At 41.4% G+C, this 22,776-nt stretch overlaps 1 protein-coding gene across 4 annotated transcripts in view; it reads left to right on the top strand.

Moving 5' to 3' along the window:
* Positions 1 to 17,820: 17,820 nt before the first annotated feature.
* Positions 17,821 to 22,776, top strand: part of BTBD7 (BTB domain containing 7) — a 56,777-nt gene continuing 51,821 nt past the window's right edge. For all 4 annotated transcript variants that reach the window (XM_057413450.1, XM_057413449.1, XM_057413446.1 and 1 more), the window contains exon 1: positions 17,821 to 17,853. The gene's annotated coding sequence lies outside the window, so the exon portion shown is untranslated. The remainder of the gene's footprint in view (positions 17,854 to 22,776) is intronic.

Here is a 22,776-nt window from a genome sequence, read left to right as displayed (position 1 = left end):
ACCATTGGAGAAAGAATTTTTGACTACTCTTTTTTTATCACCCTTGATACTGTCTTTGAAAGACTATTTCTGATTGTCTTTGCTTTTTCACAGAGGAGAACATTTCAGTTGGCATGAACTACTTTCTGAGCTATCACCGTCATAAAAGATTAAAGATGCATCAAGATACAGAGCAATTCAAAACAGAAGCCTTGCAGCAATGTAAATTTAGGACAGTTGTACCGGTGATGGTAGTAGAACTATCTGCTTTTAAAACAAAGTAACCACCATTACCTTGTGGTTTTGGAAGACTGTTGTTTTTTTTCTATTACTGAGAAAATTAGAGCAGGATGTTGTCACTTTCTCACCATAGCTTTTATATTTGGAAGAAAATCAACTCTGTTTCTAATGCTTGGACACATTAAAAAAAATGCTTTCAATAACATTAAATGCACTTGATATTTATAAATGCGCCTGATATCAACAATATTCTGTTTTTCCATAAATTTCAGATCAATAATAAGTATAGTAGAATATAGAGGATTTGGCGGATTATCCTCTCAGCTGCTTCTTCAGATACAGAACAACACACTTTCCAATCTGCAAATAGAAACTATTCTAATGTCTGTTTCTAGGATAGACACAATCTAGATCCATTTTAATGTAAATTCATGACCTTTCCATGCTGAACCTTACTGTAATGATTGTTTAAGCTGCACAGACTTTTAGCAGCACTTTTGGGAAGAAAGGTTGGAGTATGTTTTCTGCAAGCAGCAAAGAGGCTAGGCCAAACTGCCTCCCAGCATAACCCTACATACTGGGTAACCTGCCTCTTTTCGAGACATGACCTGGGATTTTTGTCTTTCCAGTGCAAACACTGCCACCTGGGGGACTGCTGAGCCTCGCCTCGCTCCGATCTTAAAAGCGGGAAAGCTCCTTAGCTGCAATGAACTTGTTCCTGATTTACAAGATCTTATCAGAGAAAAGAACCAAACGCTGGAATCAGATGTTGCATGTTTATAATCCAGAATACATGTTGCTCAAGACCAATGCAAAGCAGGCTTAATGACACTGAAGTCTTCATTGCACTTTGAATAAATAAACCATTTACAAGCTAATTATTGGTATCATTTTGCCTTAAGCATTTACTCAGTATTTGATATTCTACAGGTTGTTTCTGTGCATAAGAAAATTTCAAAGCAAATACTTCTTTAACATAATCCTTCTTTTAAGAAAAGGAGCTGAATAATCCTTGTGTCCGTGAACACAGACACAGCAGATTTCTTTTTCATAATTCTGCAGCTGGTTTTACTCTGAAAAAAGAAAAACCAAAAAAAACCCTTAGTGTCCTTTCTCTCAACTCCAGCCTCCAGTGAATTCATCCCTCATATTTTATTAAGGTATCTAAGTTAGAAGCATAGGTTCCTTCTATTGTTGTTTTTTTATGTATTCAATTGTATAGATCTTCCTGTCTTATCAATGTACACTGAAGATCCGAACTGAAGATCCGAATCTACCATGCAGATGCCTTTCTTCCTCTACTGATTTTAAGAGTGACTGTGTTTCTAACAAGAACACCTTGGTTAAATACTGGTGTTTGATGGGATGAATTGATGCCTGACTGCTGCCAGGCTCAGAAAACCAACCAGGCTTTCACAATTGGAACGGGCCCTCTGCATGGACCTAGCAATGTCCCTACTAACATGTGAAAACCCGTATTTCAAATTATTTAAGAATTTACCAGAAAGAAAGTATGGTTTGTTGTATTACTGCAAGTACTGCTTCAACATTTCATAAGCTTGCTCCACATAGTGCGAATACCCAAGGAGGAAATACGTTCTTGATTTTGTCAGTGCGTTACCTTAAGAACAGTAGATATAATATCACTTACATAAGAAAGTTATGGATCTAATTGTGAAGACTTTTAACTACTGAAGAAGAATACAAACAAAGAGGAGGGAAGAGAGGAGAGCAGTAAGGAAGGTTGTTAGGGATCTTGAGATCAGAGCCTGCTGTTTCAGTTCCTATTCTCAAATCCATTTAATTTAGAAATAACATTAATGGCAAATGGAGAATTCATTCTCAATCAGAGTCTCTCAGGGACCATGGTTAAGAGGTTCCTCTTGGGCACTCAGATACTGCAGGAACTAGGAAGCTGCTTTTGCAATGATTCAGGGCCCGGCGGCCAATTTGTGTAAGAGTTTAGGATGAGTCCACACCCAATTGTCAGAAACTCACTCTCCATCCCAAATTGTATTTATGACATATGAAGGCTGAAGAGCAGCCAGGCTCAGCTCTCTCACTGTGATACTATACAAGGGGAGAAAGAAGTGAATTATTTAGCTTATTGTCATATGGGGGAAAAACAAACAAACAAACAAAAAAAAATCAAACCAAGCAAACCCCCCCAACTTCTTATTTACTCCTGAACAGAGCACTGAAGAGAAGAGATAAGGGACAGAACTTCCTAGATAGACAAGTTAAGGGTAATAAATGTTCTCATGCTTTGATCAAGACCACAGCACTTCAAAAAGGGTGACAAGCTCCTAGGTTTTGAATGACTGCTCTAACAAAGAAAACTCAAAAAATGGAATTTACTAACAGAGGTTTGATTCTCTTCTCATACCAATGACACCAGAGGACCCAAAGAAGGTTTCATATGCTGTTGCATAAACCTTATTTAGGATGAGCACCAGATGACTTTTTGTCATTTACTTCAAAGTCAGTTTCATCAATAACTGCAAATATAAATGAGCTGAAAAAAAATCACATCATTATGAATGCATTGATCTATGTTGGAACCAAGCATATTCAAAAGCACAAATTTTATTAAGCAACAGTCTCTTCTGTTGCTATTTTAATACATACAAAGTTGTTAATAAAATTTCTTCTGGCGTTTTATCACATCTTCATTTATTTTAAAACTGTAAGGTAATTTATTTTTTTTTGCATGCTGTTTTGCTTTGCATGTGATTTAAATATCTGTCAGCTTTTGATCTTCCAGACCCATTTCACACAGTAGATGGCACTAAATCATTGCGCAGCACAAAGCAGACTCATAGTTGCCTACATCTGATTAGGTATACAGTCACTTTGCTCTGGGTTTGTTCTCCTGAAGGATAAGATTTTTATCCACCTATGTAAGCAGATGAAAAACAACTTAAAACCTTTTTTGCAACCTGGGACAAAAGATGTTCTCTGCTATGCTTTTGACTGATGTATACTGTATACAGCATTTTTATTCTGTAAGTTCAAACAATGCAGCCAAGTGGTGCAAGAGCTGGAATACAGAGATTGTTTGATATGACTCTAGGCTAGGATTCCTCCAGCTGTCCAGGCACAGCTAAATACCAGCAAAGACCCAGTTAAAAGTCCGAGCCTCTGAATGGTGCAGTGCTATAAGACTTCTCTTGGATGTGGTGAGGACCTCCAGGCAGTCTAACTAACCAAAGATTGAATATGGCTTCCTGAGCAGTGCTGGGGCAATAGCAGAGAACACTGCTTTCTGATTCTGGCCACAGCTGTTCAGTACAAAGCAACTGCTTTTGAGAAAGGCCGAGCATTTTGCAAGTTCTTTTAACAGATATTTCTGTAAATGGCAAGGACCCAAACCGGCTGCTGCCTTTATTTACAATCACAAAAATAAACAATATATTGCTAACACTGGTAGAAGCAATGAAATGCTGAATTACTCTGAAAATTATTCCACTTTCATAAAGGGCCTTTATTTTAATTTGAGGATTCATTCTACATCCACCATTCAGTGATAATTTTCCTATCAATTTTAGTGGGATAGCATCAGTTTTTTGCCTTTTTACCTGAGACACCAAAATTTCAATACTTTAACAATATTGGACTTTTCCCTCCTGTTTAAATGAAGATGAGACTCCTTAGTTTTTCTACAGGGAGCAATAAGAGAGCTAAGTACTATTTATATTTTCCCTTGGAATCTGACGAATAAGCAAATGATAGTCTAGAGACCCAGCTGTTTGAGCTAGCACTGTACAACTGAAGACAGCAGCACTGGGACAACCCAGAAAGAGGGAAGAGGTGGCCCATGGTATGATTGTTAAACACATTGTATTTTGGACAAGACATAAAACTGATCCAAATGGCTGGTAATCGTTACCTAGAGGCATTCTTGCAAAAGCAAGCAAGTCATATTACCCTGATTCAGCCAATCTGGATAAATGCACTGTGCCTACTTTTAAAATCACTGCACTTACTGCTTCTTTTTTCATCACATCACAAGAACGCATAAACTTTCAGCTTTTTCTTGAGTTGTGGGTGGGCATCAAAAAGTAATTGCCACGGGCAGTTCTGAAGGATGATGTAACCCTGGGAACCATTCCAGAGCCAGGTCATTCATTTCAGTGAATGATCCCTGACATCTTTGTCTTGCAATGCTCACTTTATGTCCAAAGTTTGCTCAGAGAGAATTACAGACAGAAAGTGAATTCTGCCTATAGAAGCCTAAAGACATGTCTCTGGTATGCAGCAAAGAAAGCCCAATACCTTGCGAAATACCTGTACTACTCTTGGAGTCAGGTTAATATCCCCAAGCACTGATGTGTAGATGTTAACAGCTCAGCTGCACTAGCTCCATTGCTCTGAGGAAAGACTTCTGCCCTCAGTGCCTAATCCTGGATTGGTCTCTCCAGAGCAGAGGTTTAATTCAGAAGGTTACGGACTGCCAGTACATGTTATGCCACAAGACTATATGCTATCCATATATCTACATACAAACAACTGCATAGCTACACTGTAGTCTAAATGGGCCACATAAAACAGCTCTTTAGAAAGTGAAGTACAGAGAGAAAATTATCAGGATCTCACATAAATTTGTTCCTGTTGTCCAACATCATAAAATTAATTGGTGGAGTCATTGTCCCAACAAAGCCTCAGAGGCCTCTTTTTACCCTGAGACACCACCTTCACAAGCAGCTTCTGCTTTGACATCCCCAGACAGCTGCAATGATCTACAGAAGCAAAGCTGGCCTTACCAAAGTAATGCCTTCTGGCACATAAGGCTCCTTTAGTTTTAAAGGGCAGAGATTGCGCCAAAAATAAATGTACATGTGGTGGGAAAAGCAAGGAATAACAAGACAAATGCCATATGCAGCACAGCAAGAGGTAGCAGCATAAAACTACATGCAAGATTTACAGCAAAAGTTAATTTTAACGAGGGATTTGAAAAAAGCTTTTTGCACAGATCTCCTCCCATGTACATGGGATAGCCTGAGGCGGAGGATGAAAGTGCTTGGGGGAAAACGAAGATCAGTGTACAATGAATATTAACTTCTGAGGCAAAAAGGAAGGCAGAGTCAAAAGCTTGAAACATAAATAAAACCAGACTTTTAACAAATTATGCATTTAAACCAGTGATATTCTATCCATTTCAGTTTACTGCATTCAGGGTTGACTTTATCTGTTCAGATCTGCACCTATAATCTGCATCCAAAGATCCTTGTCATTAGTCAACATAGAACTACACCTGACACAGCTTCAACCTACTTCTAAAAGGGGCTTCCAAGGCAATCCTCTCATTTAGGTAATTGTTGTAAATCCTTCTGTTAGCTTGAACATTTTGCACGGGATATATGCATACTGCATATTCTATCTATATGGCAGACCAGTGCAGCAAACTCTAATAATTTGTGATGACCTGGAGATACAGTCACTCATCCACAGCAATTATCCTGGGAAAATAATACGACTCCACTAGCAGAGTATAAAAGTTCATACATGACCTCCTCAGATCTTACCTTAGTATTTAAAAATATCACCAGACACTCACCAGAACCTGAGTGTCAATATATTTGTGATTTTCCATCCACTTTTCTTCCTTTTTCTCTCCTTTGGCTGACACTCAATGTCATCTCGGATCTCACAGGAGGAGTCATAGGTTTTCATTAACTGTTACTTAATAACCAAAATCTGCCAATAACGTTTCATTTATCCCTGAAATGCTATGTGGCTCAGTGTGGAACTGCAGATCTCCCTGGCATGATCAGCACCACTACTATCAGGAAGCAAAACATAGATCTGACCCAGCTGTGGTACAGCCCATGCTGGTCTCTCATGCATCTCACAGAGAAAAAAACCTCAGTCAATGTTTCCTCCTTTCCAGGACTTGAAATATCATGCATAGTCTGAAAGGACTATGTCTCAGGACAGTAGTTTCTAATTAACTTACTTTGCTTCTCAAACCCTTTGTTAAGGTCAACATGCAGAGAAGGAAAGCTGTCCAGCTGGAGTAGTCCAGAAGCATCAGCAGCTGGGGAGAATAAGCTGCTCTTACAGGAAGTCAAATGCTTTTGAAGTCAAAGAGCCAGGGTCCAGGCAGCAAGCAAGGATTTGGCACTGAGGGTGAGGAAGAAAAGACATATTCCCAAAAAGACCTAAGGCACACAATGTCCATGGAGGAAACAGAAAGTGTTTTCTGAACTCTCCTGAACTGGTCAGACCCATGCAATACTCTGTTCTGCTGTTCCAAGAAAAGTGTATTCAAACTCCTGGAAAGAGATGAGGAAGTCCTGTCAGTTCAGTGATTATTTCCTCATGCTCTTCATCCATGGGAGTGCCAAGGATCCTGCTAGGAGAGAGCCTGAAGGGATCAGAAGTAACTGCAAGGTGCAAAGAGGAAGGGTAAGGCTCCAGGGGATTCAGCTTGTACTCTTTATATGCTTCTTCCAGTTATAAATTAAAGGCAGGAAAGTGAGATACATCTTAGAAATGATCGTTTGGCTGCGTAAATGGTAGTAGCAGCAGGACCTGGGTTCTCTGAAATACTGTTCTACAAATTACTGGGTAGATGTTCAGTCCACCTTGCCAAGAAGGGGAAGGCAGTACCTTTGCTTTGTGTTCATAAAGATCATGATGTCATGAAGGACCATGAATCAATTCCATGAACAACTCAGTATTTGGATATTAATGCAAGAAACACAGGAAATAAGAAATGCTAGAAATCTTAAATATAATAACCCAGTTACAGCTGAATTTGCACAACCAAGAGTGGGATAATCCATGTTACCATAATGTTAACATATAGATAATGATAAAGAGGGATATCCACAAAGGTGGTGACACAGGGACACTAAACAGGGCAGATCACACAGACAAGGCGTTTTGAGAGCAGCGAGAAGAATCACCCAAAGCTCCAAATTTTGAAATAATGAAGACTACCATCTGCACATATAGTAGTCAAAAAAAGGATATAGAACATATTGTCCAGCAAACTTTTGGAAGTCGGTGGTGGTGTATTCGCTCACAATACAGGTAGAAGGGAGCTCATTCCCATTTGATTGCAAGCAGTAGGGAGGAGTTTATTGAGAATGTAGAGCAGAAAGGTAGCTTAGGCTATGAAATACTAGTATTCCCTGTTTTCATGAAGGATGTGAGGAAGAACAGTAAGACAATATAATGAATTCTGCTTTCTATGAAATTCAGTAAACTCACAGATCCTAAGGAAAATAAGCCCATGGGAAAAAGGAGTCTCAGAAAATTGGTATTTCCTTAGAAAAATATGAATGGCACAGCTATAAGCTAACCCTTAGTGAAGAACCAGAGTTCTTCACGTAACAAGTAGCCAGCTTGACTCAGTCACACACAATTCAGTAGAAACAAGGATAAATTTAGACAAATAACAAAGGACAGAATATTCTGCAGGATAACCAATAGCACAAAACACAAGGAGCTAAAAAAATGGCTTACTCAACCATTTCACAATGTGAGAGATGCACTAAATGACAAAATATGGGTCAGCATTACACTGTGGGAAAAAAACGTTCTTGTATTTGGAAATACATACAAAAGCATCGTCTGTGAAGTATTTGAAGGAGTCCCCTACAGCACATGCTACTGGTAAAACCTGTGCTGCAATCTGGCTTCCAGTTTGGGACCTGTACTTCAAGAAAGATGTGAACTAATCACAAAGCCAACAAAGAAGTGTGAGAAAAAATTATCAAGAACTACAAAACACATCTACAGGGAAACACTGAAGAAATTGGAATTGTTTAGTCTAAAAATTTTAGAGAAGTGACTGCCTTCCAGACTTGTCCTATAAAAGTATTGGCAGAGACTAAGAGAATACTCTGTTCCCTGGGTCTGCTGTTAACAGAACAAAAAGTAGTGAGCCTATATTGCAATAAAGGAGATTTAGATTTGACACTAGGAAAATTTTGTTGATTATAAGAAATCCTTTACAGTGCTTAACAACCTTTAGGGAGATTAGGAGACCTCTATCATGTTACTGCTTCTTTCCAAGCTGCTCTCCTGATCACTTGCTACTCTGCCTGCTGCTCTCACTTTGCACTCCAAAACCTTCCAGCATCTGAAGGTGGTGTTAGCATTGATCTTTCACTGACAATGATCGATTGTTTCAATTTGTTTCTAACCTCAACTTTTTCAGAAACCAGACTCACTCAGACATGTCCAGACACTATTCAGCTTGATAACAGCTTCATCACCCAGGTTTCTTTATTAAGGCAGTAGAACAAGTATCAGTAATAACTTTGCAAGGTTTGTCCACCATTGATCAATCTCAGGATTGCCAGTTCAGCAACTTGAATGCAAAGAACAGGCTTTATATGCATGTCATCAGTTCTTGTATCATGTATTCTCCCACTGATCATCTACTATCATCTTTCTAGCATGAACTTCCTAACCAGTAAATTAGTTTATCCATACATTAAGCACATAGAATAATTCATGTCAGTGCTACAAATTCAGCTGATGCTATGTAACTTCAAAAGCTGCATCTAATCAATAACTATTTTTAACATCAGTAACTGCACTTTACAACATCCAGATCCAACTGGGTCTTAGCAGGGTCTAAACAGATAACATGGGATGGACCTGTTCTGGGTATAAATCAGGGATGTACATTAAAAATATGTTGTCCACATGTTGACCTTTGCCCAGCATGCTGCAGAACTTGGAAGGTGCAGATGGCATGAGGCAAGAAATTCGAGGAAGAGAAACGACTGTCTCATAGCTAAGTGCTCTCCTGGGACTTCGACCTTGTCTCTGACAAAGAATTACAGTGTAATAATCAGCTATCACTTAAACTTTAAATAAATTGTGGTTAGCTGTTTGTTCTTCATGTTCTGACTGTTTGACTTGAAATCTTGATGCCAATTTTACAAAAGGGCAGGTTCACAGCTGCAACAGAGCAGAATGGGAAACACACACTGAACACAGCAAGTGCTACAGTACTGGGGAGCACCCAGAGAGCCCCTGTGCTTTAACTGAGTCCCACAACAAGCATTACTTCACCTGAATAATTCTGTGCCTCACATTGTCATCTACAGGGTGGACATTAACAACTGCTTTTTGAGAATTCATTAGTGTTTGTGAAGCATTCAAATGCCACAGGGCACTAGGAAGCTAATAACTCTGCATTTAAAGTGAAGATTGAAGTGTGCAGCAAAGTAGGCATAGTGCCATACTGAACTGTGAGGAGAAATCAATATATTGAGTAACTGCTCATTCAGCGACCATCTTATATTCTGCACATTTCTCACAGAATTGGATCCTGTAGGGGGAAAAAAAGGATCATTTGAGAAAGTAATAAGTGGGAGAAAAAGACCAGCAGTGAAGGTATCTGCAGCCAAGGCAAGTATTGGTGGTAGTTTGGTTTTGGCATCTTTCTCTACACTGACAAATTAGAAAGAGCATTTACCAAGGAAAGCAGCCATATGGTGGGTGATTATACTCTCACCAAAAGCATCAGTAACACAGTACCATCAGTAACAACAAACGAACTGTACACATAACAAAACCCTTTAAGGACCCAGCTAAAGGTTAATCATTTGGTTTACATTTGGTTTACAATGAGGTAATATCCCTTTCAGGATCTGCTTGGTGATCAGAGTGAGAGATTTTCTCTGTGCATGGCCAGAAGACACCTTCATAAAGGTCACACAGGCAAAACAACTAATTCTGTGTACTTCAATTTGAGATCTTAATTGTGTCTCCCAATGTAAGTTTGTCTAAATGTAATGGCCATCAGCTGCCCAGCTTTGTCAGCCCATGGACTTCACAGGCCATTAGTTTCATAAGGTTTAACCTCCTGGCATAGAACACCACCAACCTTGTCTCCATTTCTTGAGTGATGGGCTGTCCCACAAACAGATGTCTGTCCCCAGACCTCCCACCTTAACATGAGAGTCTGATGTCACTTCTTTTCCTCATGCTTCTTCGAAGGCCCCTAATGCCCATGTTTTTCCGCCACCTGCCCCAGGCAGGGCCTGTTTAACACCACCTCCTTCAAGGTAATACTTTGTTTCTGCGGGGTGCAACTATTTCACCTCACCAAACTTGCCAGGTTTCCTGGAAGCGCGTGGTGGCTGTGTGTCACTTGGCTTTTCTCTGCCTGCTGATGGGGAATTTGCTTCATCACAGAACAGGAAGAGATCCCATGGCAGCTAGTGACATAGCAGTCCCCATTCCAGCTGCCCCAGGGCAGCCTCCTTCTCTCCTGCTAGCAGCAAACAAATACCCCTACCCTCACCAACCTTCCTGTGCTCTCCTGCCAGAAAACAGGGGTTTCCTCACCTCTGTGTAAAGGTCTGGTGACTCAAGAAATGAGCAAAATCATGGTATAAAGAGCATTACCAGCATTGCTGTGCTTCCACGCCACTTATTTCACAAAGGGAAACCCATTTCTTGCTCTGCCATCACTGATTATAGAAATACAAGTGTTGTCTTGTATTCACACAATTATGAAGTTGCTTTCATAGCAACTTCAGTCTATCCTTTTAGGGGCTGATGTATTTTGTCGGATGACGTATAACAGGTATTGTGTATATGAGTAAGCCAAAACCCCTTCTTCTACAAAATTTTAAGGGAGGTTTATGTAGTGAGAAAGGCTCAGATAGAAAGATAACACACAAAGAATAAAATTAAAGAACCAGTAATAGTCCAAATCTTTGTATTTGCAGACTCTCATCATTATCATTGTTAAAAATGAAGCCTGTTTAGCATAATAAGCATCCATAATCATACAATATTTAGGGTTGGAAAGAACCATAAGATCATATAGTTTCAACTCCCAGTAGAGACAAGGAGGAACAAAAGCACAAAATGTAATCCGTTCTAAGTAACCTGAAGTTTGATGGCTTTGTAATGGAAAATAACAGAGGTGCTTGAAGGTAGTTGACATAGTTTTAGGTCCTTACCACCTTAGTACAAAAAGTGTAAGAAAAACAATAGAAAAACAGGACCTGGCAATGGGGAATATCTGGGACTAGCAGATGTCCAGGCTGGGAGCAGTTAAACTAACTGGCAAACCAAAGGACAGGATGATTGCTATGTCTGTAATGTTAATTAAGCTGGTGCTTCAAAGGCTGCAAGAAGTTATGAAGATTGTTGGAAGAAGTAAACAACCCTCAGAGACCGCCACCACATTTCTGTATACATGCCGGAAACTTTCTGGAAAATGATGTAATTCATGCATAGTCTCACGAATATGTATGTATGCCCAGTGACTATATAAGGACGGCTTGTGTAGCAATACAGTGATACACATTAGGAGGAGCTATCACCTGTGTCTCCCAGCACCGCAATAAAGAACACCTGCTTGTCAACTTGAAAACTTTGTTGGCGAGTTTGCTCCTGGAGTTTTCTCCGAATCACATGTTGAAATAATATGGATTAGTTACCAATAAAGAGGTAATTGTCCTGGGTTCAGCAGTAGCAGTCATTTTTCTCCTTAGTAGCTGGTGCCATGCTGTGTTTTTGACTTTCAGCCTGGGAACAGCGCTGATAACATTGATGTTTTTAGTTACTGCTCAGTGATGTTTAGTTTAGACAAGACACCTGACCCAAATTAATCAAAGAGATATTCCATACCACAGCACATCATGCCCACTATATAAACTGGGGGTGGTTACCTGGAAGGGCTAGATCACTGCTCAGTCGGGCTGGGTATCAGTCGATGGGTGGTGAGCAGTTGTATTCTCCTCCCTTGTCATTCCCCTTATCATTATTACTGGTGGTAACAGTAGTGGTTTGTGTTATACCTTAGTTACTGGGCTGTTCTTACCTCTACCCGTGGGAGTTACATTCTTTCAATTCTCCTCCCCATCTCTCCAGGAGCGGAAGGAAGAAGGTGGGGGGAGTGAGCGAACGGCTGCGTGGTACTGAATTACCAGCTGTGCTTAAACCATGACAGTCCTTTTTGGTGCCCAACGTGGGGCATGAAGGTTTGAGACAACGACAGATCTGACCGAGTGTGTCTAATCGTATTTGTGATAAGCATTTATTGTTTTGGATTAAAAGTCACTCGTTACAATGCTGATTTATGGCTCTCAAAGTTATTGCTCTTGATCTCACAGTTTCAGCGTGTCGTACTTTACTTACAGCTGGTATTTGCTGTGTTAGCGTTTATCGGCTGGGGGCCTTGGACTAAGGTTCTTGTTTCATTGTGCTTTATGGTAATGACTTGTAATACAATAGAATCATTGATCATGAAACTGATCTGGCTTGCATTTCCAGTGTGGTCACCACCTCTATACCTTTGAAAGTATATAATAGAAGTGTTTAACAATTATACATCTTTTTTTCCCTCCTTGGGTAGTCAACCCCTGAGGGAGACATTCTGTTATGCTCCCAGCCTCCCCGCCAGACCATTTACAGCATCATTTGAGAGTTCTGAAGGTTTTGAATGGCCTTTGGATACCCTTGAGACCTGCCTGCTGATTGTGATGAGCATCACGATGTTGGCACACATACAGAGTGTGTTTTACCCATGACCATTTCATCTGATCTCAAGAGTTAAGCAGAGTCTGGTCTGGGACTTGTTTGGGGTTAAACGACCACATAAGAGGACCAGGAGATTTTCCCCGAGGCTGGACAGCCATGAATGGCAGGGTGTATGGGATAGTATGGGCAAGTATCTAGGCCAGTGGCCTGGAACTTCACCACTGAACAAGTGCAAAATCCAGAAAAATTAGTAAAACACTTAAATGAGGTGTGTTGTCATGGTCATACCAGAGAGGGACAAATCATGGCCACGTGCTGGGGCTTGGCCTATGCTTACAGGGCCTTGTTCAAGACTTTCCAGAACCTTCAAAAGGAAAAAAATGTCCCTGGATCAGACAGTGCAGCTACTCCAGCTCCAAGCACAGCAGCTACACCAGCCCAGTAAAAGAACTGTTGAGGGTTAAGCCCAGCTGGTAATTCAGTACCATGAAGCCGTTCACTCACTCCCCCCCCTTTCTTCCCCCACTCCCGGAGGGATGGGGAGGAGAATCGAAAGAATGTAACTCCCACATGTTGAGATAAGAACAGCCCAGTAACTAAGGTATGACACAAACCACTGCAGCTACCACCAATAATAATAATGATAAGGGAAATAACAAGGGAAGAGAATACAACCACTCACCACCCGCCAATTGATACCCAGCCCAACCGAGCAGTGCTCTAAACCTTCCAGGTAACTGCCCCCAGTTCTACATGCTGGCCATGACATGCTGTGGTATGGAATACCTCTTTGGTCAGTTTGGGTCAGGTGTCCTGTTTCTGCTTCCTCCCAGGTTCCCCTCCTCCCTGGCAGAGCATAAGACTCAGAAAGTCCTTGGTCAGACTAAACATTACTGAGCAGTAACTAAAACCATCAGTGTTATCAGCGCTGTTCCCAGGCTGAAAGTGAAAAACACAGCACTGCACCAGCTACTAAGAAGGAGAAAAAATGAATGCTACTGCTGAACCCAGGACAATAATAAAGCATTCTAAGCTTTTCTTTAGCCATGATTTACTGCCCTGCGTGCCATAAAATTGAACTGAAATATACGTACTAAAAAACAGTTGGGGTAAATTGGACTTTAAGGATTTGATCTGTAATGCTACAAAGTCACGCTTCAGATGGTCATAAATAAAGGTGCTGCTTACATTCAAAACAGAATCCCATTCTCTAACCAATACAGCTTTCATTATTTCTGTAGCAGGCAGTCAGGGGTGCAAGCACTTTCTGCATCATGTGGCGTGACCCTATCACTGTAAATGATGCACATCCAGTTTTCTCACTGGTTTGCAAAAGGCTTTCTGCACCTTGCATAATCACACCCTCCAGTTAATCTGTAAATTCTCTAGAGCATGTACTGTAATCTGAGTTTGGCACACCATCCAGCACAGCAGGACAGTTTTGATTAGGGCCTCCACACAACACATCAACACAGAAACATCATTAATAATAATAAACAGTTCACATTTGGAATGAAAAGCAAATGAAGCATCCAAAAGTCTAAGGAATGAATCGTGGACAAAAAATGAATCAAGGGAAGTGAACTGTTGGGGCTTTTCTTCCAAGTGTATTTTCTTTTCAATATACCCTGAGAAATACCCAGAGGGCACTTCAAAGCTTGAGCTTCCTAGTGCAAATAAGGGTAAATGAACAATAACAGACATTTGGGTTGTTTTTATTTTTAGTAAGTGGTGGCACATAATTCATTTTTTCTACTAACACTCTTGAATTTGGAGATAAAATGCAATGTGCATGTACAGTGATTACCATCAATAAGTCCCTGCAAAAACATGAATAAAGCATTACGTCATTCCATACGAGCAGAGGCACTGATAACTGTTGTGTGGCTCAGTATTTCATTCTGCACTTTGTTCTAAAGAGGAGATGATATTTTACAATATTTAAGGCATATGCAAGATTTTGCTCATTAGGACATCAAAAGATTATTTTAAATAGACCAAACCAAATGTATCTCAATCCTGCTAAAAATGGAAGAACAATTTATTTCTGAGAGCATGGTGTGAAGATTATAATTAGGCGATCAGGGAAGTGATGTGTATGCACATGCTCCGGGGGTGTTTGTCAGATGGCGTGAATCTCCTATCCTCTCATCTCAGAAAGCACATTCACCTGCATGTAAATGCAATTAGCTTCCATTTCCCACTCCTCCACAGCAAGGTCTGTAACTCAATGTTTTATAACCCGTCTTCTGCACTGTGTGGCAGGAGGAGCTGGTCAGCTTACTTTTGGTGGACTTCCCAGCTGTCTAGCCCATGAGACCACGCAGTCGTTGAAGATAATGACATTGTGCTGCAGTCAAGGGAGGTGACCTCTATGCTTTAAAAAGTCTAAAGCAAAAGCACATGGTAGCCTTCCTCATTTCCAACTGGCCAGATATCTCCCAGAGTTATTTGTCTGAGTCATAAGAAACAAGGTTTATTTTAGCTACTAAAAGGGCGATTATTGAAAAGCAAGATCTTGGCACTACGATCTCATCAACCATTTTGACTACAGTCTGGTTTATATTAGAATATAAAAATCACCAACAAAGCAAACATTCAGCCTGCAAGACTTCTTTGCTTTCCCTTTTCATTTTCACTACCTGTAAGACATGAGGCAGGCTTGCTGGAGGGAGGAATGGATTTTTTCAACTACCTACAGAACTTTGGCAACAAATATGTAACTAGCTCCCGTCACCTGAAAACCAAGCAGGCATACTATTTCCCCTCAGTCTAAAAGTTTTGTAACATGAATCTTATTTAACTTTAACTGGTTCTTATTTCTATGCTGGTCTCAGCAAGCCACTGCTAAAATTGTAACAATGGTATTATAAATCACGAATGACATACAGAGGCAGGGGTTGTCTCACACTGTTGATATTTAAGCCCCTCGGCTGCAACCATTTCTCCTAATAGATATATTTAAATTAACAATTCAATGCACATTACAACTACTGCAGTTTAGTTTCCTATAGTTTTGTATCTGTTGGTTGCTTACCTTTGATGGCCAAGACAAATGAAGCCTTTTCTGTAGTTACAACATCTAAAAGGACCCAAAGGAGAAACAGATCAATGAGTCAAAAAAAAAAGAATTAACACAGAAATCCCAGACCTAAACCCATATATGTATAAGCAGGCAATATGATCATATATATCACATTTATACAGAAAACCAGGGTAAAATAAAACTAAGCTGAACACTGTATATTCTGTCATATTCCACAATCTTGGTTCCTAATAGCAGGGAATGGAAACTGGGCACAAGAAAAGAGACAGAAACAGGAGATGGGGAGGCTCTAGTGGGCAGCAGCTCAAAGAGGCTAAGCTCTGCCTGCCAGTTTTATTAGCTGTCCTGACGGCAGCAACAACAGCTTGCAAAGACGTATTATTTACAGAGCATAGCCTCCCTTGAATAGATACAAGCATAACCCCGACAGTGCACACTTCATCTATTAAATTGCAATTACAAAAATTCCCTCATCTCACTGTGGGTGTGGAAGTCAAAGGTTGTGGTTCTCTCAGATTCTATAATAATGGAGAGTATACAAATAACTAAACTGGTTAAAACCCCCAAGGTGTACAAAATACTGTCCATCAGCTCAACTCACAGTGTTTCTCTTCCATTCATAGGCTGAAACCAGTACGAAAACAGTCTACAGCACAGGCAAATATACTGAAAGCTGTTTTTTCCTAGCTTCTTGGTAAGCTGCTCAGCATTATGGGATGTTATGCCAAGTAGTACTTAGGGAAGTCTGCTGCATTCAGGCAAGTTAATTAGAAAGATGCTTGGAGCACAGTGCAGTGCCAAGTGGGAGGAAGGCTTCCCTCCAGAAATGGACTGTCAGCAAGTCAGGAGGGGATATAATCAGTTGTAGCTCACCTTTACCAACCAAGATCACAGATGTGGCTTTCAGCTGAGTATTTTCTGCCATGTGAATTCATTAGACTTTTGGCCTGTGCATGAAACCCTTTTCTCAGACCTTCTCACACGTAGACACATGGTGCTTAGTTCTGTCACACAGCACAAGTAGGTTTATATAAGTAGTTTTATTTTTCTAATGAAATGTTGACATGCATTTTTAGCCACTTTCTCCGATTTAGAAAACAGCAAGCTTATAGACTGAATGGCTGTTATATTCTGATCCTAACTGTATCCACAGGCACCTTTGGAGAAAATATAGCAGGAATGGTACCAGCAATGGTGGGAAAAGCTACAAGCATTTTTACTGCTGGCACCTCTGTCCATCTAGATGTATGAAACAGTAATTTCTGATACTGAGAGAGGTTGTTGGACATGGGGAAGGCAGTGGAGTTTATTTCCAGGTGAACAGTATATATTCCCAGCATGAACACTTAATGCTGGACCCTGACTGTCTGTTAACAAGCTCACAGCAGTTTGGAAAAGCAAGCAGCTGAATAAATGCTTAACGTAAGCAGCTTAGGGAAGTCTCAGAGACAAAGAACCCGTGCTGACAAACAGCTTGCCTTGCAGACACCTCAGTACCTGGGTGTAACAAGCTTGTGAGACACATCACACAAAGCAACCAGAATACACGCGTGTGGCACGGGGGCCGGCGGCAGGGTACACCTGGTCCGGCCTCAGCTCTCCCTGAGGCCAGGCCTGCGGGTGGGCGCCTCGCCAAGCTCGCCTAGGCCATCGGCACTGGCCCACCATCCATCTTGCAGGTTGCAGGGCGAGCCCCCCCACGACACGGGATGACTGGAAACCGTGAATGCTCCCAGAGTAACGCCTGCTGGTGGCTTGGCCGAGCCTCCTCAGCCCTCGGCGTGTGCTCCGTTGCGGCACGGGTGCCCTCGCACGCCTTAGCCGCGACAAGCGAGGGCACCTATCTCCTTCAGAGCCACCTCCCTCCGCTAACCGAGGCCCTGCGCATCCCCACATGGGGGGTAGCGCCCCTCAGGCGCAGCCCGCCCCCGCCCCGCCCCGCCCCCACACACCACGTGTCCCGGCAGCAGCAGCAGTCCTGCGCAAGCGCGGTGCCCGCTACTCCTGCCAGACCGAGGTTGGGGCTCGCGATCAAAATGGCGGCGGCCGAAGAGGGACTAAGATTGGAAAGGAGCGAGTGGTGCTGAGCCCGGCGGTATGGCGGCGGCGAGTGGCTGCCGGAGGTGAGGCGCTGCGGGGAGCTGCGCGGTCAGTGTGGGCTGGTAGGGCGGGCCGGGCTCCTTGTCATGATGGCAGAGAGGAGCGGGCGAGACCGTCAGTGGCGGGGTGCCCTGGGCAGGGGCTGGGTGCGCGCCCGCCGGGCTGGCAGTGCTCCGTGCCGGCTGCGGCTGACTCCTCCTGCCCCAGCCCCATAGCTCGTACCCGGTAGCTGAGTCGCTGCAGCAGGACTAAGGTGCAGGCCCCCACCGCCCCGCAAGGCCTCCCGCCGAGGGGAGCGGCCCTTCCCCTCCTGCTGCTCCCGGGGGCTCGGGCCCGGCTTTCAAGGTTCTCGCGGGCCTTGAGCACTGACAGTGGTTTTCGCCTCGGCCGCTTCTAGCTGTCGGGTCCTGCCTGGACGCACCTTCCACTGTGGCCTCGGCGCCGCTCCCCGCGGAGCCCTCGGGGTTTTGTTGGGGTCGCCTCACGCAGGAGCTGGTGCAGGATTTGTGTTGCCAGTGCTGCGGTGCTCCTCCCATATTCGGCTGTGCGAGAGCGGCCGCGGTCGCTCACCGTGGGCTGTGGGGTCCCGCTTGTGTGCCCGGCCGTTCAGCCCGTCCCTCGGAGGTGCTGCGGCTTTGCGATTGCTGCCTCCCTGGAATGTGTGAGGTTGCGTCCTGCTCATCTTCGTACAGGTGTTACTGTGGTGTTCCTGGAGGAAAACTTGGAGAGCTTTGTAAGTGATGAGCATGTTTGTGCCTCTATAATATTCCTGCTGCCGGTGGGATGGTGCTTTGCTCTTGGTTCGTGTTTCTACTTGCTCTGCCCTGCCATCCCATTTAAGGCCGTTGGATGAAAGATGATACACATTTCAAGTGCTAACATAAAATATGATAGTAAGGTAATAAAACACCTGTTGATACAATGATACTTTATTTGTGTGAGAATTTAGCTTAGGGAATATAGCTTTGCTTGAGACTTTGCTCCAAACCAGTGTAATGTAACACGCAAATTTAAAGTGTTTGGCAGATATACTGTCGGCATGTGGTCACCTCAGGTTTTACCACATACTGCATGCTCTGTTTTCATTTAGAAATGGAGAAAATAAAATCAGAAACTCGGATAAAAAATTTTTATTTTCATATCTTTTTTGAGGCATTTGAAGCTTGATGAGTTAAAGCTTTACCCTTTTTGTCTTAAGGATATTGGGGAAAAAGGAGCAGTATTCTAATAGTCTCCTTTATCATTTCAAATATATATATCGTGAACAGCTTTCATCCTAGTTCTGTATTAACATGCTGCTTTAAATGGGGAGGTGAAGGGAGAGTAATTCCTTTTCAGATCCAGTGAGGTTAGATTCTTCTTTATTTAAACCTTTTTCTGAAGAAATCAACAGAAATATTTCTTCTTCCTTTCTCCCTTCCTCACTTTGTTGACTAACAGTCTGCTGCCACCAGAACAGAATTAATTCTATAGAGATTATTTTTTGAGCAAGTGTCTTTTAGTAATGAACAGATGCTGTGGACCATGTTTGAAAGGCAAGGTCTGAGTACTTAATTTGCAGAACATCTGAATGAAGGTAATGTATTGGTGAGTCATGGCTTGTGATGTTTTCTTCCTTGGTGGAATAATTTAATTCTAGTCCTAGTTGATGGACCAAAGCATAATTTTGCCATTAAAGAACTTGCTACTTTGCTGTATCAAATAATGTGTAAACATTACTATCTGTTCATGCTTACATGTAAACGTGCAATGACTGTCTTGGGGACTAAAGCTTGTATCTTTAGTTACAACATGAAGCTGCAGTTCGCTTTCTTTTTTATTCAGATTTAGCTGGCTGACATAGTTAGACTGCATACAAGTAATCTTGCAAACAGAGTTCAGTATTTTGTGTAGAATGTACAGCCAGTGTTTGTTTTTGTTCATTGGAGATGGAAAAAAAAGCTATTGAATCCTTTGTATTCTGGCGCAGCTGCGCTAAGCATTGTTTTAGTTGCTTTCAAACTCTAGCCAGTATATAAATGGGTTTGACATTCTAATCTAATTTTGTATGTTTAAACATACAAGGAACACAGACACAAGTCATCTTGGATCGCTTTCTGTGGCATTGTTGTAATTGCTGGCTTTTTAACAATCTTTGCCACTTACTTTAGTACCTGAATTTTCTTTGTGTGTCCAGATTCTCTTGCTGAGTCATAGAGTAGTGGTGTAATGCTTATAGCTGGCATTGAGTGATTTGCAAAGAGTCATACATGAAATAATAGAATTATATTTATAAGCTCCATTGGAAGACTTGCATGGGCTTGTCGTGGTGACTTAATTTTTTTTTTCCCTTTGTTTGCAGGCTTTTCTGAGAAGCTCAGAACTTTGTGTTGTGAATGTCACATATTGTTAAATTATAGTAGAATATGTTGTCTTTGTAGCCAGCTCTTTGAATTTAATTCAGTGGGGCTGTCAGAGCTTGATGAATAGACTAACAAAATATCAGGTCTTCATTTTGAAAGTGGCCTTTCAAGTTGCTGCACATATGATGTCAGGTTTACAGCTCTCACTGATGACAGTTGACCTAGAGGCTTATAGGGTGTGAATGCTAGGCTTGGACAATGTGTCCTGCTTTGCAGGCTGCGTTAGTGTTATGGTGTCTTGTGGTCCTGCCTGTGTCCATAGGAGGCGGTGTAACACTAGGCCTGCCCCTCATGCTACCTGATGGTAGTTTGGTGTTGATATAGTAGACCACATGCAAGAAAAGGGGAGTGTATTTTGATGTCTGGCTGTGCAGTGACAACCAAGATAATCGTGGCTGGCTGCCTTCCAGAGAGGAAAAAGTAAGAGGAAACAAAACATCCTATGGACATCTGTTATGGACTGCAAGTAGTTCCCATTAATCAAACAAAAGATCTATAAATAAAATGTGAGATTTCTTTTAAGAAGAAATAACTATATTCTTAATAATACTGATGAGAATCTGACCATTCTTGTAGCACATCTTGATATAAACACCTGAATTTCAGACTCTACATTTTCTTTTGTTGTTTTCTGAACATATTTACATGAATTTTGATTCCTGTTACTGGATCAATGGCTTGTACCATTTCTTTTTCACACAAGTCTGGAAACCTGGTGCACAAACTATTGTGCATGCAGTGAAGACTGGGAATCCTATGTGATGAGTCATGTAGTTATTGATCTGTTTTGTTACCCAGGTTCTTTTAAAGATATATTGACAAGCCATATTCTTCTGTCTTTGGACAGAAGCTATTATGGATTTTTAGAATGGTCTTTGTTATGTTGGCTTACCAGTATGCCTGAGCTATAACAAGAAGGGAATGCAGATGAAAATTTGATGCTAGTCTTGCATTTTGTGCCTATCCAGTCTGTTTTGCATGTCTCCCAAAAGTATGCCTGTTATAATGATGCCTTCTATATAATGAGTGGATGCTAGGAGATCTCAAATCCTTGTGTGATTTATGTAGAAACAATGAAAATTGTGTGTTAGGGAGAGTAGAAATGAGCAAGAGGAAAAATGAATAGGAAGGAGTTGAATGTCAATGATGGCATATGCAACATGTACCATACCTCACTGTCTGAAGTTCTGTGAAGTTTTAGCATTTTGCTTTCATCTTAGTCTCTTGACTGTGGTGTTTTGATTTCCAGTGTTCAAGCAAAGAGATCAGATCATGTCAGAGGTTCATCTAAAACTGGAGGGGATCTGAAGTATCTAATTTCTTTGTCCTTGGCACTATGGCAAATCACTTCTTTCCTTTATAAGGGTGCCCATGAGGTTCTTCGTCTATGCTTAGTGTCAAAATTGGCTTAAATAATTGTATTCCGTAGCTGCTCTTTCCTTCACGGTCCCCTCAGCTGTGTTGGTAGAGCCATTTACATGGCTTCAGTCTGAAGTATTGCAGAAAATTGTCTGAAAAGTAAACAACTACAACACAAAATAACTTCATATCAGGTCCCTGATCTTGGTTGTCACACTGCTGTGGAAAGTTTGTTTGCTGGCACAGTGTAGAAGCAGGGTCAGATCGGTAAAGGGGATCTGGGGGTTGGGACTGTGTTGCCTGAAGTGTATTAGATTGAAATACATCTGCAACTATATACTTAGTTAAATTTAAATCCAATTTAATTGCTCCATTGGGTATGTTGTGCAAGGTTACACCTAACATTACCGAATGTATACTTTAACAACTGGTGGGCTTCAGTGTGTGTTCAGCCTTTTGGGAATTTTCAGTCATCAGTGGGTTTAAAACATTTCTCTAGGTGAAAAATATCAATTACCAGAGTAATACAGCATGCAAAATAAATTTAACAGCAGTCCATACTGGTTAAGAACGAGCAACATTCAGTAAGGTGTGGGGGTACAACACGTGAGGGTAGCACCTTCCTAGGTCAGTTTCTAAGTTTCAAAAGTGTCTTCCAGAGATCTTGCTTTATTTTTCAAAATTGAAATTCTGTTGCTAGCTGTTAGCTGTGTAAATGTCTGATCATTCTGTAAATACTATTGGATCTTTGTTCTCAAATCTTGTCTGAATTCAATGGTTATGTATGTTCTGTATGACACTGAAACTCCATTTTATGTTCAATTCTTCCTGTATTAGAAAGATTAGATTTTTTTTTCTGTCCCTCTGGTGTTCTTACTTGTCATATCCTGTTTCCTGTTCACCATAGTAAACTGTAAAGAGTAGAATGTAATTTTTTAAATCTCTCTTAAAGAATATCTTTCTATTGCTATTGTTACTGCTATTCCCATCTTCTTAAAGAGCCTTTTTATTTCTAATCTGTCCTTTTTATTTCTAATCTGTCCTCTTTGATACAGGATTATGTCAGTATGCTAACTTGCAGCTTTTAAGAAGAATCTTTTCTGGCATTCTTAACAACTTCAAATCTTCAGTGTTATCTAGTGGGAAGTGCTTTAAAGGTAGACTAAGCTAGTTAATGGTATGCAA

This window comes from Pezoporus wallicus, unplaced genomic scaffold, assembly GCF_028554395.1.
Source record: "Pezoporus wallicus isolate ANWC-B61680 ecotype Strahan unplaced genomic scaffold, APGP_CSIRO_Pwel_v1 contig_3017, whole genome shotgun sequence".
Classification (NCBI taxonomy): domain Eukaryota; kingdom Metazoa; phylum Chordata; class Aves; order Psittaciformes; family Psittacidae; genus Pezoporus; species Pezoporus wallicus.
Note: the sequence above shows the minus strand (reverse complement) of the source record. Positions and strands in the feature narration are given on the sequence as shown.